The sequence below is a fragment of the Corylus avellana genome, chromosome 5, assembly GCF_965113065.1.
Source record: "Corylus avellana chromosome 5, dhCorAvel1.hap1.2, whole genome shotgun sequence".
Taxonomy (NCBI): Eukaryota; Viridiplantae; Streptophyta; class Magnoliopsida; order Fagales; family Betulaceae; genus Corylus; species Corylus avellana.
Window position 1 is genome coordinate 9,459,866 of NC_142494.1, and position 17,437 is coordinate 9,477,302.

General features: G+C 35.1%; 1 pseudogene; it reads left to right on the forward strand.

The window, feature by feature from the left end:
- Positions 1-10,552: 10,552 nt before the first annotated feature.
- LOC132181795 (ankyrin repeat-containing protein BDA1-like) lies at positions 10,553-12,019 on the forward strand (annotated as a pseudogene).
- Positions 12,020-17,437: the final 5,418 nt, after the last annotated feature.

Sequence of the window (17,437 nt, forward strand, 5' to 3'; positions counted from 1 at the left end):
GTGTAACCCGATAAGTTGGTAACCCTAAACACTAAAACACTACACAGACACTTTTTTTCTTCACACCCTACTACGGCACTACCCTAGCAGCAAGCAGCAGCTGCCAGCCCCCCCCCCCGCCCACCCAAACCGGCGACCGGAGTCACGGATTGTCTCTCCTCTCTCCCTCTCCCTCTCGGCTCTATCTCCCTTTCTCATCTAAAAATTTCACTCACACGACTCACACCCCAGCAGCAGCAGCCGCCAACCCCACCCCCAACCCCCCCCCCCCCCCCCCCCCCCCACACCCAAAGCGGTGATCGGATGTCTCTCCTCTCTCCCTCTCCCTCTCGGCTCTATCTCCCTTTCTTCAACCTGCAACTCTATGTTTGATTTTGTGGATCTTTGTTGTTGATCCTTCGTTTTGATTTAGATTTAGACATTTAGTGGATCTATTATTTGCTATTTGTTGTTTTGATTTTGTTTTTGAGGATCTATTATTATCTATAGTTACAAAGAAATTTAGCCGTGTCGGGTCATGTCTACCCAATATGACTCGGTTATGCTAAACAGGTTAAGCGGGTCGTGTCGGGTTACTCGGGTATTTTTCGTGTCATAATCGTGTCAGACCCGCTAACCCGTTTAGCTAAATGGGTCGTGTTCGTATCTTGGGTAATCGGGTCGCGGGTCTTTACGGGTCTTAATCGTGTCTACCCGTTTTGCCACCCCTACTTGTATCATTCAAATGAGTTGTTTAATGTACCATTCAGATTTTTTTTTAAAAAAAAAATTATTTTAGCATTTTTTTAATATTTTAATTTTTTAATTTTTTTTAATATTTTAATTTTCTAATGAGTTTTTTAATTGGTAAATTTCACTTACTTCACGAAGTTACACGCCTTTTGCAAACACTCAAAATATTTAAAGTCTTTAACTTTAATGTATCGAATTTTGATTTCCTTCCACTTTTCTCATTCTGTTAGGATTTTCTGTTAAATTCTAACGGAAATATGTGAAATTACTAAAATACCCTTACTGAAATTAATCATTCCACCGTTTAATTTAACTGCAATATATAATGGAAAAGGGAAAGTGGAAGGAAATCAAAGTTCGATATACCAAAATGAAAGACTTTGAAGATTAAGAAATGTTAGCAAAAGGCACGTAACTTTATGAGGTAAGTGAAATTACCTATTTTTTAATTTATAATAAGACATATGGTTACGTGACATTTTTTAATTGGTTTGATATAAATTTCTGTTAAATTTATGAAATTAAGATGGGCGAAAGTACTTTCTCCGTTATTAACAGTAAGATACAAATTGAAGTTGAAGTGGTCAAAAATGAAGTTGTTAAACCACTTATACTATATATATATATATATATATATATATATATATATATAACCCTATTTTTTTAAGAACACCCTATTTTTTTAAGAACACTCTCCATCAATCTTTGACATTTAAGCATCTAAGATGTAGAGAAATGTGGATGATATGTAGTCAGCCATTTTGGCCATTATAACTTTATTTAACAAACTTTTTGAAAGTAAGCATTTTTTTAGCTAGTATTATGCATAAAAACATGTTAGTTAACATTTCTTGAAATTATAGTGATAATTTTGAAATTTTTTTTGACTTTTATGATAAAATTTTATATTATAATGAAAAATGATTGGTGTTAATATTTTTTTCATATATATATTTTTTTTCTCATTTCATCTTATAAATTAATTATTAGATTTGTGGACTTATGTAGATTCCACATAAGTCAATGGTAGACTCCACAAATATAATACTTGATCTATTAAACTTGTATGAAAATATATATGAGAGAAATATAAGCAAATTAATGACACCAATCATTTTCTACTATAATTGTTTTTGTCATTTGCATAGGAAAAGCGATATTATTTGTGATTTTACAACCAGTGAAATCACTGGTTTTACAACGCTTATCGATTAGTTGATTTTGGACAAATCTTAATTATGATTCCCATGACTTTTATCATTTTTGCACACGATGACTATTGCATGCATGTGAAAGATTAATTAGGGATGATTGATAGATTGAATAAACTGAGTATATTATAGATCCAACCATTTTTAAGTTTGAGTGTCCTTAAGTGACACTACAAAAATTGGTAATCACTAATCGATACATCATGTATCATACATGTTCTGGTTTGCTTGTAAACCAGAGTCTGGAATTCAAGAGGTATTCAAGTTCATGGCTGATATTGTATTGTTAAGAAGTTTCTCAAATATACTTTCTATGAGCAAATCACCTAGAACTGAACAGCATTCATGTTAAGAATACATCAGTATTATCACACCAAACTTAAACAAATTAAAGTTTCTTACAACAATATAGAGGAAAAGGCACATTAAAACTGTTGTAACTCTAAAATACGGGTCAAAATATCAAAAGTCAAGAGAAAGTCCAGGATTAACATCCAAGCATATATCCCATTCATAAACGGTCAAGCGCATTAATGACTGGGGGCGCATATCTCGTTTATAACCACCAAATTAATGACCGAGATCACGAATATATAGGAACCCCAACAGAGCTTAAGGAAGTGCCGCACAGCTGAGGGGGAGGGGGTTTCTCCCCCTCCCCCCCTCCTCTCTTTCCCCCTCTCTTTCCTTGATCTGTTCCCCCCTCCCTTCCCCATTTTCCTTCCCCCTCTCTCTTCCCCGATCTGTGTTTCTTTTCTTTTTTGTGTTTGTTTTTGGATTTCGTTTTTTTCCCTGTTGTTGTTCTTTGTTTGCTTGTTTATTTTTTCTTGCTAGGTGTTTGTTTGGGCACACTTCGTGGGTGCCACTCATGGGAGATTCACTCAAACTTCCCCCCAATTTCTTTGAGTGCGCCGCCGATCTCCTCCGCACCAGCTTTGCCATTTATTGTCTTCTGCTGGGTCTTTTCACGCGTCCCCACCGCGATGTGCTTCCAACGCCATCTACGCATCGGTTTCCTGCAAGCACGCGATCGGCTTTTCTTCCGAGTGCTGTCATTCGCCTAGTGTGCTCCTATTTTTAAATTTTTAGTTGTATTGCTTTGATTTTCCCTGTATTTTTCTTGTTTTTCTTGCTGCTTGTAATAAGGCCATGTCTTCTTTCTTAATCTCCTCGCTTGTTATTTTGGTCCAGACCCCTGGGGTTGTAGATGTGAACGATATCCTGACTTTCGGGTTCAGGAGGATGTGTGTCGGCATAGGGTCCTTTTGATCCCAGGGTCGAGGAATAAGAGCTACCTATGCATTAGTTTGTGTCTGCCTAGCACAGATCTGTTATTCCAACTGAAGATTAATTATAGGTTAGCGGATGTTTGGCGTCTTTGATGTGTAATCTTTTAGTTACGACTTTGATCTTTTAGCTTCGGCTAGGATCTTTCAGAACGTTATGTTTTGTGGTTGTAAGAGTTTTAATGCTCTTGATTCCTCTATTAATGAGATAAAAATGATTTTCCTTCAAAAAAAAATAATAATAATAATGACCGAGATCATATTGATTGCAATGGTGGTTTCACATTGATCCTAACGGTCAGGAGATAGGGTTATTAATTCACCCATCAATCATTCTTGAATCCCATTTTCCTCATCTGGTTACCATTCTAATTATTAGGCAACCTATACTATATATAGGCACATGCTATAGAGCCTAAGGTACACAATACATTCAAATTCTTGAGAATATCAAACTCATAAAAAAGTTAACTTAGGCATCAGAGTGAGACCCGCCGGCACCCCACCGGCGAGTTCTCTTGATGGGCTATTGTTTTGCAAGAATTAAAGGACCACGAAGACCAAACGAAATTGAAGATCAAAGATGCCACGAAGAACGAGAAGAACACGTGGATCTCACCAATCGGAGACTGTTTGACCAAAAAATGCACCAACAGTTTGGCGCTGTTTGTGGGAATGACTATTCGTTCTTACGAAATTAAAAATCTGTAACGGTGATGATCACGCATTCATATCGGTCGATGATTTTTCTTCCGCAAAAATCTTTGCCCCAAGACAAATACATGTTCGTTTGTAACAGATTTGCATGGATGTATGTTCATGCATCTCAACTGCGCCCAATAGCGCCAAATCGGTGTTAGCCTACATCTTGACAACAAGATAAGTTTTTCTGTTCATCTCGTTAATTTATATTAAAGAACATATGTGAGAAGAAAAATTCACATCCAATTGCAAATCCTAGAAACTTTATATTTTTTCACATCAATTCCCCTTTATCTTCCTGTAATTCAATGAATTGATTCTAGGTGACATATCATTTTTACTTACTAAAATTGGCATCCGTCCATTGACGATGGGATGACCCTCAAAGCCAATCGATAGCAGCACTATCACCCCTCGGAGCATTACATCAAAAAGCCCTCAAGCATCATTGATCTGCATTCAATCATTAGATCAGCGCTCACCATCATTAGATGAACAAAATAAGTTTTCCCATGCATCTTTGGTTTGGTTTACTAAATAGCACTAGGCAACCTCTTACTTGATTAAATGTTCAAGAGGGTAGACATTATATGTCAATCCATTGCTAAGGAATAGTGGAGACATTATGACCTGTAGCTTTTACCATTGATTTTACAAAAATGCCCTAGAAAGTGACCAAATTGCTATATGTCAAGAAGGAATTGTAACCCACAGCCCAATTAATGGGCTTAACTTATTTTCTTTGTTGCTTTCTCTTATGATAATAAAGGCATTAAATTACGGGATTTGTCATCCGGATTCACCATTCTTTAAGTATGAAAGGTCAAAACTAGTTGGTCAAAGGCAGGATGGTCAGACTTTTCACCCTCGGATTCAAAAGGGTGGTTGGGCTTTCATTCTCAGATTTTTCACCCTCGGATTCAAAAGGGTGGTTAGCTTTCATCCTTGGATTTTTCATCATCGGATTCAAAATGGTGGTTAGCTTTCATCCTCTAATTTTTCACCCTCGGATTCAAAAGGGTAGTCAGCTTTCATCATCGGATTTTTCACCCTCAGATTCAAAAGGGTGGTCAGCTTTTCATCCTCCGATATTTCACCATCGGATTCAAAAGCGTAGTTAGCTTTCATCATTGAATATTTCACCTTCAAATTCAAAAGGGTGGTCAGCTTGTTACCCTCGGACTTTTCACCCTCGGATTCAAAAGGGTGATTCAGATTTCATCATTAGAAAAGGAATAAAGCAACATCCTCAGAAAGTGAACAAAGCACTCTTGGAAACAAGGGAGTAAACCCTTAGCAAAAAAAATCCCTCGTTTCAGAAACAAGGGAGTATACCCTTAGCAAAAAAAAGCCCTCGTCTCGAAAACAAGGGGGTAAACCCTTAACAAAAAAAAATATCTTGCCTAAAAAACAAGAGAGTAAACCCTTAGCAAAAAAAATTTCTTGTATCGGAAACAAGAGAGTAAACTCGTAGCAAAAAAAAATCCCTCGTCTTGGAAACAAGAGAGTAAACCCTTACAAAAAAAAAAAATCTCTCATCTCGAAAATAAGGAAGTAAACCCTTTGCAAAAAAAATCCATCGTCTCAGAAACAAGGGAGTAAACCCTTATCAAAAAAATCCCTCGTCTCGGAAACAAGGAAGTAAACCCTCAGCAAAAAAAATCTCTCGTCTCAAAAACAAGGAAGTAAACCCTTAGCAAAAAAAATCTCTCGTCTCGGAAACAAGGGAGTAAACCCATCGGATTCAAAACAACAAGGGGGTCAGACAATACCCTCAGTTCTCATACTTGAATTCAAAACAACAAGAGGGGTCGGACACTACTCTCGGGTCCACCCCTCGGATTAAAGAAGATTATTATTTGGTTTTTCAACCAAGTCTTGAAGAGAGGATCTCAGTTTTTATCCTCGGGTCTCCGGTCCACCCCTCGAATCAAGGAAGATTATTATTTGATTTTTCAACCAAGTCTTGAAGATAGGGTCTTGATTTTAATCCTCGGGTCTCAAATTCAACCCTCGGATATTGAAGATGATTGTTTTCTATCTTCGGGTCGGTTTTACCCTTGGGTCAAAAGAAGGTGATTACTTGGTTTTTCAACCAAGTCTTGAAGCAAGGGTCTCAGTTTTTGCCCTCAGGTTCCGGTTTTCACCCTCGGGTCTCGATTTTTATCCTTAGGTCTCGGGTGGAACAGGCTGTGGAATCCCCAAGGCATGCTAAAATTCCCCTATCCAAGTTCCTTGGATAAAGGAATTTGGGGGGTAAATGTTGTACCTCTAAAATATGGGCCAAAATATCAAAAGTCAAAAGAAAGTCCAAGATTAACATCCAAGCATATATCCCATTCATAAACGGTCAAGCACATTAATGATTGGGGGCGCACATCTTGTTTGTAATCGCTAAATTAATGACCGAGATCACATTGATTGTAATGGCGGTTTCACATTGATCATAACGGCCAGGAGACGGGGTTATTAATTCATCCATCAATCACTCTTGAATCCCATTTTCCTCACCTAGTTTCCATTCTAATTATTAAGAACCTACACTATATATAGGCACATGCTATGGAGTCTAAGGTACGCAATACATTCAAATTCTTGAGAATATCATACTCAGAAAGAAGCTAACTTAGGCATCACAGTGAGACTCGCCGGCACCCCACCGGCAAGTTTTCCTGATGGGCTATTGTTTTGCAGGAATTAAAGGAGCACGAAGACCAACAAAATTGAAGATCAAGGATGCCACGAAGAATATAAAGAACAAGCGGATCTCACCAATCGGAGATTGTTGGACCAAAAAATACAGCAACAAAAACAAATATTAAGTTTCTTACGATGTTATCTTTTCCATGTATGCTAATTATGCTCCTATAAAGAAAACTAGTAGTAATGCCTCTTCTGAACAATTTAATATTTAATAAATGCACATAGATATACATATCGATGACATTGCTCTTAATTCTGCCACTTGCAACAACTACCGTTGAAATAGCATTTTTAGTAATAAATATTGTTAATAATAGTCTATGTAACCGATGGAAGATCAGCATATGAATAATTGTCTAGTTACATACATTGAGAATGATAGATTCAAGAATCATGACTATCAACAATGAAAAAATCATGCAGCGATTTCACAATATGAGATCTTGTCGATGACAAATGAATAAATTAACATTAGATGTAAATAAAATAAATCTTAAGTTACATCTATATATCTGCTTTATACAATATAAATTTGGTTGAATTATTTATTTATTTCGATAGTTGTATTCTTTAATATTTTTAATCAATTTTTGTTCATCTAGATCTACTTTTAATTTTGCCTCTTGCGAACCAAAATCTCGATTCCACCGCTGATTCTAACTGCCATGAATTACGCTTGATATGTTAGGTGTGACGCCTAATAGGCTGTCATGCATTACACATTGTTTGAGCACTAACATTAAGCTCCATAAATTTTATTTCCTTCCCCTTAATGTAGGAAAAACTTGTAAAAAAAACATTCATTGCAAGAGACTCCTTAGGTGTTCTCTAAATCAAGGGAAACCCAAATGAAACAAAAGTGTTACACTATTTAGGGCAACACTATTGCTTCATTTACCATTATTTTTATTTTATTAAAAAAAAATGGTTTTATTTTTTCTCTCTTTCACCGACATTTATTTGAAATAAAGTGTATAAAAAAGAATAAGGGAAGTTATTGTTAAGTTTATTTGAATAGAACAATAAAAAATAAATTTATTAATTATCAAACTTAAAAAAAAATTAAAAAAAACAACTGCTAGTGCTATAAGACAACCAAGGGAGCTCCCCTTTCCATTAGGCGTCAGTCTTGTATAGTATATTTTTTTTTTTTGGGTAAAGTTCACATAACTCTCCCAAACTTTCAATTGTGACAATGTTCCCCCCAAACTACCAAATCTTTGTCAATGTCTCCTAATGACGAAACTACCCTTATTAAAATTAATATATATATATATATATATATATATATATATACTAAAACTTCTAGAAAAAACCTAAAACTGAAAAAAAAAAAAATCATTTTTATAAGAAAAAAAATTAAAAACTTTCGATTTTTTTTTTTTTTAAAATTGAAAATTTTCGTTTTTATTTTTATTTTATAATTTTATAATAATTTTTAAAAACAAAAGTTAAGAAAAATATTTTTTTTAATAAAAATTTCCGTTTTAAAAAGAAAAATTCTTTAAAAAATTTTTTTTAATAATAATAATTTTTTAAAATTTATTATTATTTTTTTAATTTTTTTTTTTCGAATTTATAGGGGTATTTTTGTTTTATTTATAAATATATAGGAGTATTTTTTTTATCTTTTTGCTAGCCTTAGGAGAACATTGACAATGTTTTGATAATCTGGAGTGGTCATTGTCAATTGAATGATAGTTTGAGGGGGTTATGTGGATTTTACCTTTATTTATTTATTTATTTATTATTTTTTCAGTAAAATAAAAAGGCATTTGCTTTGTCCAAACGTGAAGGATTATGAACAGTCTAAAACAATATAAAAATGATATAAAAAATTGGAAGAGAAGGGAAAAAATTAGAAATATCCAAATTGTACTTATATCCGAGTATTTTGTTCTACATTTTTAAAGTCAAACATACTCTCATTTTTCTACTCTTACTCTCATACACCCTTATGTGCCACTTACTCTTATCATTAAATTTGAAATAAATTATCATTAGATTTTGATCTAATGATAATTTATTTCAAATTTAATGATAAGAGTAAGTGGCACATAAGGGTGTATGAGAGTAAGAGTAGAAAAATGAGAGTATGTTTGACTTTAAAAATGTAGAACAAAATACTCGGATATAAGTACAATTTGGATATTTCTAATTTTTTCCCTTCTCTTCCAATTTTTTATATCATTTTTATATTGTTTTAGACTAATGATAAGAGTGGGAGCCACCTAAAGGTGCGTGAGAAGAATAATGCTATAAGTCTCTTTTGTATTCCTCTTGAGTTTCTTCAAAAATGATGTGACTATTAAAATTACCATTAGACGTGTGATTGATTATTATTAAATTTTGAATAAATATTGATTTTAATAATCACATCATTTTTAGTGAGGCTCAAGAAAGACACAAGAAAAACTTTTAGAATTATCCCGTGTAAAGAATATAAGTGCATAAAGGAATGAGAGTGTTAATACCATTACTCCTTAATAAATATATATATAGTGTGTTGACGTTGACCAACATGTATTTTATATATATATAAAAAAAAATAATAGTATACGGAAAAAGAAAAGAGCACTTTAGAAATTATTATAAAGTGTATTTTATCAGCAAAAAGTAATTTTGTTCCCTAATTTTTTTTTTTTTTAAATAATCAATGTTCTTTTAAGAATTTGTCAATATCTAGGTTGTGTTTTTATTCCTTTTCATTTATTTTTTTACCACACTTGGCTGTGTGTCGTGGTTTTTTCTTAGGCTTGTCTTCGTTCAGCAGTTTCTTCACACTTCTTCAATTCTTTATCAAATCTATAAGTAGGAACTACCAAAAATCTCAAAAACATAAAATGATATTCTAAACACCGAATAAACCAATCTATAAAATATAACAACCCCTACCCTCATAGGTTGGCAAGCATTTTACAGCTAGCTTGTTTTTATTTTGTAAGACAACAAGGGGAGCTCTTCCTTTCCCTCAACTTCTTTTATTGCTAAAAAACAAACAAACAAACGTGAGGGATTATGGACAGTCTAAAAAAATATAAAAAATTGAACTTATAGAAGTGTTAAAAGGAATAAATCTAAAAAATTTGAAATTACTGTGTAGTAAATCTCATAAGTTAAAAAGACTGACTATACATGTTTTGGCTCTCGATTCACGAGATGTGCTCCCTCTTTTTAAGTTTATATAATAGATTTTTTGTAAGCAAAATATATATTGTGAAATAAGAGAATCCCTTCTTCTTATAAATTCTTTCGAGAAGAGGACAAAATGACAAATATCCAAATTGTACTTCTATCCCAATATTTTATTCTAACATTTTTTTAGTCAACCGGCTTAACTTAAATCCTTAAATAAACAATGTGTTGACCTCACCATCATATTTTACAGCTCTTCCTTAAATAAAACGGTTTAAATTAAATCAACAACGTGTGTGTTGTTAACATTGACTGCATTATCACTAATAATATGAGATTGGATTCGTTATGGCCGGAGAATTTCTCGCATCTGCATTTTGGGCAGCACATGGCATCACTGCGATTCACACCCTTGACCCATGTATAATATGGATTATTAAATTAATGAAATCAAGGTTAATTGTGGTGATTGTCAATTTGTCTTTTAAAAAGAATAATCTTAATTAATTAGTAGACTCTATACAATTATCATACAAATTGATGATGTCGTTGTGAATGTATACCTTGTCCAAATATATATATATATATATATATATATATATATATATATATTTGGTTTATAAAAGGAAAAGAAAAAAGAAAAAAGAAAAAAAAGAATCAATAGGCATTTGTTAACTAGTTTCACAATCCTATAAAAATAGGCCTGGGGAGTTTCAACATTTTAAGCCTTAACGCATTTCCTTTAATTGGCACACAATCACTCTTTTTGGAATGGATCCGAATATGGAGAATTCTGTTCAGCAAGAAATACATCAGAATTTGAGAGATGCTAACCCGTTAGGAGGCATTGATGCCTTGTACAGAATGATACGGGAAGATGCAAGAGCTTTTGACAACATCGATGACATTCCATTTGTTCAGACTCCTTTACACGAAGCTGCATCTGCGGGCCACACCCAGTTGGCCATGGAGATCATGAGGTTAAAGCCATCATTCGCTAGGAAGCTTAACCAAGATGGCTTCACCCCTATACACCTTGCTTTGCAAAATCGCGAAACTAGAGTCGTGCTACGACTACTTGATGTTGATAATGGCCTTGTTCGTATCCAAGGGCAGGAGGGTATAACTCCCTTGCATTATGCAGCTCAAAGAGGAGATCTCGATCTTTTGGTTGCATTTCTAAGAGTATGTCCCGACTCTATTGAAGATGTGACAGTTTGAAGAGAGACTGTTCTGCACATTGCCTTGGCAAACGATAAATTCGATGCTTTTCAGCTCCTATTAGGATGGCTTCGGCGGGCCTGGTTCAAAGATGCCTTTTCATTGGGGAGAAAATTATTGAACTGGCAGGATGAAGAAGGTAACACTGTGCTGCACATTGCAATATCAAGAGATCAATCCCAGGCAAGTTAATTCTTTCCACTCAAGCTTTCTACTAAAGAAGGAAATATATATAGAGTTTGTATAAATGTCCATCTCTACATTTTGCAGATCGTAGGATGGTTAACGAAGTTTCCATTGGATATAAACATCGAGAATAGAAGGGGTTTTACAGCGTTTGAGATTTTGGAAAATGAAGCAAATTTGGTGACTGAAGCGCCAATGAGGCGTATGCTATGCTATGCCAGAGCAACAAGGCCTTGGGGTCTTTGTAGGCCTCTTGCAGATTACTTGAGATCTCCTGTCGGAATTGATGAGAAAGTATACATATATTTCATCCGCCATAGATCGCGAATCACAACTGAAATGCGCGCGGCGTTGTTGGTGGTGGTTGTGCTGCTTATAACAATCAGCTTCCAGACGGTACTCAAGCCCCCTGTAGGAATTTTGCTAGACAACAACTATCGTAAAACCACTGGAATAGCTTCGACCAACGTTAGTATAGAAGTCAAACGACAGCCCCATATAACGACAACATTATTCATGTTGGAAAACTCATTGAAGCTTCTCATGTTTTTTACTGCTTCTTTCTTTTTTGCTCTCTCTGCAATATTATACCTCCTTCCTTTTGGTCATTTTGTGTTAGCCGGACCCATTTGTATCCTCTCACTGTGTTTTATCCTTTCATTTTACATCACGTTTCCGAGGTCTTCACCAATTTCATGGTGGGAGGATTACTTTTTTGTAGTTTCCTTGTGTTCTACTTTTTTGTTGTTGTCGCTTTTTATTTCCTTAATGCTGGAGAAGGTAAGAATACTTGTCAAGGCTTTTGTTCGAAGATCAGAACTGCCTGACCCAGCTCGTACGTAGATCGGCGGCCCTACATGCATGCAGTCTAGCTAATTAAGCAGTTAGTTCGTTGGTGAAAGAAGAATTGGTCCACGGGCTGGGTTGATGATTTATGTAGTTTGCGTTGGGTTTTTTTTTTTTTTTTTCCTCATTTAAAATGTCTTTTGGTCTTTATTTCTTTTCTTGCACAATATGATATTATACTACGTACGAGGATAATGGAGTTTAATTTTAAACGCTGATGATAATTCATGTTCATTAGCTAGTGATATTCATTGAGAGAGTATAATTTTTGAACGGTAACGCCCTTATAATTTGTAATTCAATTTGAATGCAATTTGAATTTGAATTTGAATTTCACAGTCCCGACCAGATTCAACATTTCGAATGAATTAGTAAAGCATTATGATGTTGTGTGAGATTTAAGGTATTATGGATTGGGTGCCGCGTAGCCAATAAATTTGACTTGAGGGGAGAAAGGAGGAGATATGGAGGAAGGCTGGAAAAATACTAATTGCAACGGCTGAAGATAGTGAGATTCCAAAATTTTGATTAGTCTTAGAACAACTACGGGATTGCCAAAGAGAACAACAAGGAGGAGACTAGGCCAAAAGAAGACATTTGCCACATTTTTTGTGGAAAATGCATTACAGAGCTACAAGAAAACTATAGATAATTAATAAGAACAGAAAATATCCTCTTTTTTTTTTTTTTTTTTGGTAAAGTTCACTTAACCCCTTCAAACTACTACCCCAATGACAATCTACCCCCAAGCTATCAATTGCAACAATTTATCCCCCAAACTACCAAAACAATAACAATGTACCACCAATAAAAACAAAATACAATTTATTTTTTCTTCAAATTTTTAAGGGTACTTCTGTCTTATTGAAAATTTTATAAAAGTAATTTTGTCATTTTGTTAGCATTGGGGGATACATTATCATTGTTTTGATAGTTTGTGAGGTAAATTGTCGTAGTTGATACTTTGGAGGATAGATTGTCATTAGGGTAGTAGTTTTAGGAGGTTAAGTGAACTTTACATTTTTATTTATTTATTTTTTATTTTTTATTTTTTCTAATTCCACCTCAATATTTCAAAACCCTTGGACATAAAAGGAGACAATTTTCTTAAATAGCCGTCCACCTAGCCTCCTCTCTTTTTCTCTCCCTTCCCATTATTTCTAACAAAACAGGCATAAATTAACCCAAGACCCCATAAGAAAATTTGGTCAACCCTTATGTCACAGACGCACTTTCTCTTCAAAAATCATCTAATCACATTGCAAGAAGCAGATTCAAAGCAACTTTTGTCGAAGAGAATTTTATACCACGCGTAAGTTTCTTATCAAAAATTTTGTTTTGTTTTTGATTTTGTTTTTTTTTTTTTTTTTTTTTTACTTTGTGGTTTTCGTTTTAATTTATTTGAATGTTTTATGGGACTTCTTTTTCGTTAATTTGTGTGATGTTGTGCAAAAAATGAACATAAATGCTTTTAAAACACTAAAGACACGTAAGTATTGAACATGATGTAAGAGGATTTATTTTATTGCATTACATGTTGCGTGGAAATTTTTGTTTTATTTTGTGTTTATAATTTTATTTTGTTTATTTTGCTCTTTAATTTTTTCGAATATTCAAAACTATATGCGGCACCGCTAGTTGTGTGGATCACTCGGGTCGAGTCCTGTCGGACAACTAGTAACGTTCCTATGTCTTAATAGGATTACCACGCTGAACATCAGTATAGCCTCTTGCAAAAAGACAAGGAACTTATAGCACAAAGGCATAATAGCAACCATGTCAAATCTTCAATTACCTAATAAAGGAGGAAGTAGGAACAAGCAACTGGAGTAATGGATACTTTAATGGTGACACTCACTCTCTTTCTGATTTAGAAAACACAGAGTAGAAACAAACCGAAAGACTCCATTTTCTAACACGGCATAGAAAGTCCTTAAATATAGATGGGGCACCCTAAGAATCAAAATTTATGAAGAAACATCATTAAGGGTCCGGACTGAGAGCTAATGATTGTAATATTTTCAAAAGTATTTGTTAAACCATCTTTCCTTTTTTAAAATAGTCTTCATGAAACCAATTTTTCACCACATCAGATGATTTAAGAAAAAAAAAAAAACATCAACAAACATTAAGTTCATGCTCTGTATTACTAAAGTACAAGGACATCTAAAGGGAATGGATCAACGAATTTAGCCTCAACATCTACTGGCCCTTAGAAAATCGACTATCATAGTTATAGAAGAATATGCGCATGCACATAAAGTTTGAAATATAATTTGAAACTGGTTTGAATTGATACCAGTGATATTGTATTTCACGTATATATATAGATGTACAGTTGCAAGTTTAAAAACTAAAGATAAGATTACAGTTTCAAACTAATTACACAATTTAAACTATTGACTCTTATCTGCAATACCCTTTGATATATTTTGAATTTCAACAGATAGAGGATTAGATAGATTAGAAACAGAAGTTTGAACTTCTGTTTCTGTTTTGGCTTGATCTGTTGCTGCTGATGTGGAGGTCATATATTTCATACTACTAACACCCTCCCGCAAGGTGATGGGGAGAGACACCACCATCTACTTGTTCCGTAAGAGAAGAAATCGAGCCTTAGTCATACCCTTGGTGAAGATGTTTGAAGGTTGATCGTGAGTGGAAATGTAACGTGCAAGTAGATCCTTATTAAAAATATTATCTCTAATGAAGTGATAATCCACTTCAATGTGTTTGGTGCGGGCGTGGTACACGGGATTAGAGGATAAAGCAAGGGCACCAAGATTATCAACCCAAAGGCAGGGTTTATGAACAAGTGGAATTGATAACTCTTTAAATAGCATGCGAATCCAATACATTGAAGCAACAACCAGTGCCATAGATCTATACTCAGCTTCAGTGTTTGATTTTGCAACCACAGCTTGTTTCTTGGCAGTCCAAGAGATAAGACATGGACCAAGATAAATGCCATATCCTGTAGTTGATTTTCTATCATCGGGACTACCCGCCCAATCTGAGTCACAAAATCCATTAAGTTGTAAAGAACCTTTGGTATAATGCAAACCATATGCAATCGTACCTTTAAGATAGTGTAGGACACGCTTGGCAGCAACAAGATGAAGGTTGTCCGAGCATGAAGAAACTGACATAAATGATTAACACTGTAAGCAACGTCCAGACGTGTCAATGTGCAATATTGTAAAGCTCCTACAATATGTCGATAGTCAGATGGATCTGCCAATGGATCCCCAGCAAAACGTGATAATTTGTCCCCAGACCCGCAAGGAGTAGAAGCTGGTTTGGCACCATCCATTTCAGATATGCATAACAAATTAGTAACATACTTTGATTGAGATAAAAATAATCCATGTGCACCCCTTGTGACTTGAATGCCGAGAAAATAAGATAAAGGCCCCAAATCCTTCACAGCAAATTCACACTTTAATCTGGAAATAAGACTGGAAACAACAGAGGAGGAATTACTTGTAACTAGTATGTCGTGTACATATATTAGTACAAACACACAAACTAATTGATGACAAAAATGAAAGAGCGATGTGTCAACCAGGGAGCCTGAAAAACCAAGTTCCATGAGAGCTTGGGAGAGGCGCATAAACCAAGCACGAGGGGCCTGTTTTAGTCCATAAAGAGATTTATGCAATTGACATACGTGGTCAGGAAAATTAGCATCCTCAAAGCCTTGGGGTTGTTCCATAAATACCTCATCCTCAAGAAACCCATGCAAAAATGCATTAGAAATATCCAATTGATGAACAAACCACCCAAAATGAACAGCTAATGCCAAGACCAAATGAATAGTAGTAGGCTTAATGACAGGGCTAAATGTTTCATGAAAATCAGTACCCTCCACTTGATTAAATCCCTTAGCCACAAGGTGCACCTTATATTTATCAATGGAACCATCCGATTTTTGCTTTAGTTTGAAAACCCATTTATTTCGAACCACCTTCTTGTGGAAAGGCCTAGGGCATAACGTCCATGTTTTATTGGACAAAAGAGCCTCAAATTCAGCACGCATAGCCTCAAGCCAACACTGGTTCTTCACAGCTTGTGTATATGACGTGGGTTCAATTGGAAGGGTGATAGATGTTAAGGCTTGAATGAGATATTTGGTAGAAGAATATGACTGAAAGTTGGGATAAAGTTTGGGGGTGAGAGAATTTGTCTGAGAACGGGTGACCATCCTAGTGTGTTGAGGCTGAAATGGGACTATAGGCATTTTCGTAGAAGACACAGGTGGACTAGTGGAGAAACTTGGAGAACATGAATGAGGTGGTAAGGGTGACACGTTGGATTCAGATGTGGTAGGAGATAAAATAGGAGAGTCCAAGTTTGAATTGACCACTAAATCATAGGATAATGTTCCAGGAGAAGAATCCAAAATAGGAGAGGTAAAATTTGAAGAAAAGGATGAATTTAAATGAGAGGGAGAGAAAGTACCTGATGGGTGTGAAAGTGATATGACCGTAGAAGTGTCCATCACAGGAGGTGTGGCAGCAGGTCTCTTGGTTGATGGAAACTGTTTTTCATCAAAAGTAACGTGTTGAGAGACATAAACACGATCATTTGTAGGATCAAGGCAGCGATAACCCTTTTGACTACAGCTATACCCTAGAAAAATGCAACGTGTACTGCGGAAATCTAATTTGTGGGCTGTATAAGGGCGAAGCAAAGGGTAACAAGCACATCCAAAAGTTTTAAGAAGAGAGTAGTCAGGATGTTTTTGAAAGAGTTTGAAGTAGGGTGAAACATTATCCAAGGTCGGAGTTGGCATGCGATTAATTAAATAGGTTGCAGTTAAAAATGCATCAACCCAATAGGAAGAGGAGAGATGGGACTGTGCTAAAAATGATAAACCAGTCTCAGTAACATGCCGATGTTTCCTTTTAGAGACACCATTTTGGGCAGAAGTATAAGGACACGTCAAGCAATGTAAGATGCCATTCATGTTTATAAAATTTTTAAACGCAGCTGAGACATATTCTCCTGCATTATCAGTTTGTATTTGCTTAATTTTGCAGGAGAAGAAGTTCTCAACTAGGTTTTTAAATTTAATAAAGCATGAAAGGACCTCATATTTTTGACGTAAAGGAAATAGCCAAGAGAAACGAGAATAATCGTCAATAAAAATAACATAAAATTTATAGCCATCAAATGATACAATGGGAGAGGTCCACACATCTGAATGAATTAATTGATCAAGTGGATGTGTGGAGACTCTAGTAGAATTAGGAAAAAGTAATTTTCTACTTTTGGACACTTGACATGAGTCACAAAGTTTATCAATTTTGAGAGAACCACAATAAGGTAATAGTGATTGCTGTAAGAGGTTGTGCTCAACAGAATCAGCTGGGTGCCTAAGTCGAGAGTGCCAAATATCAAGAGGGGCTGTGA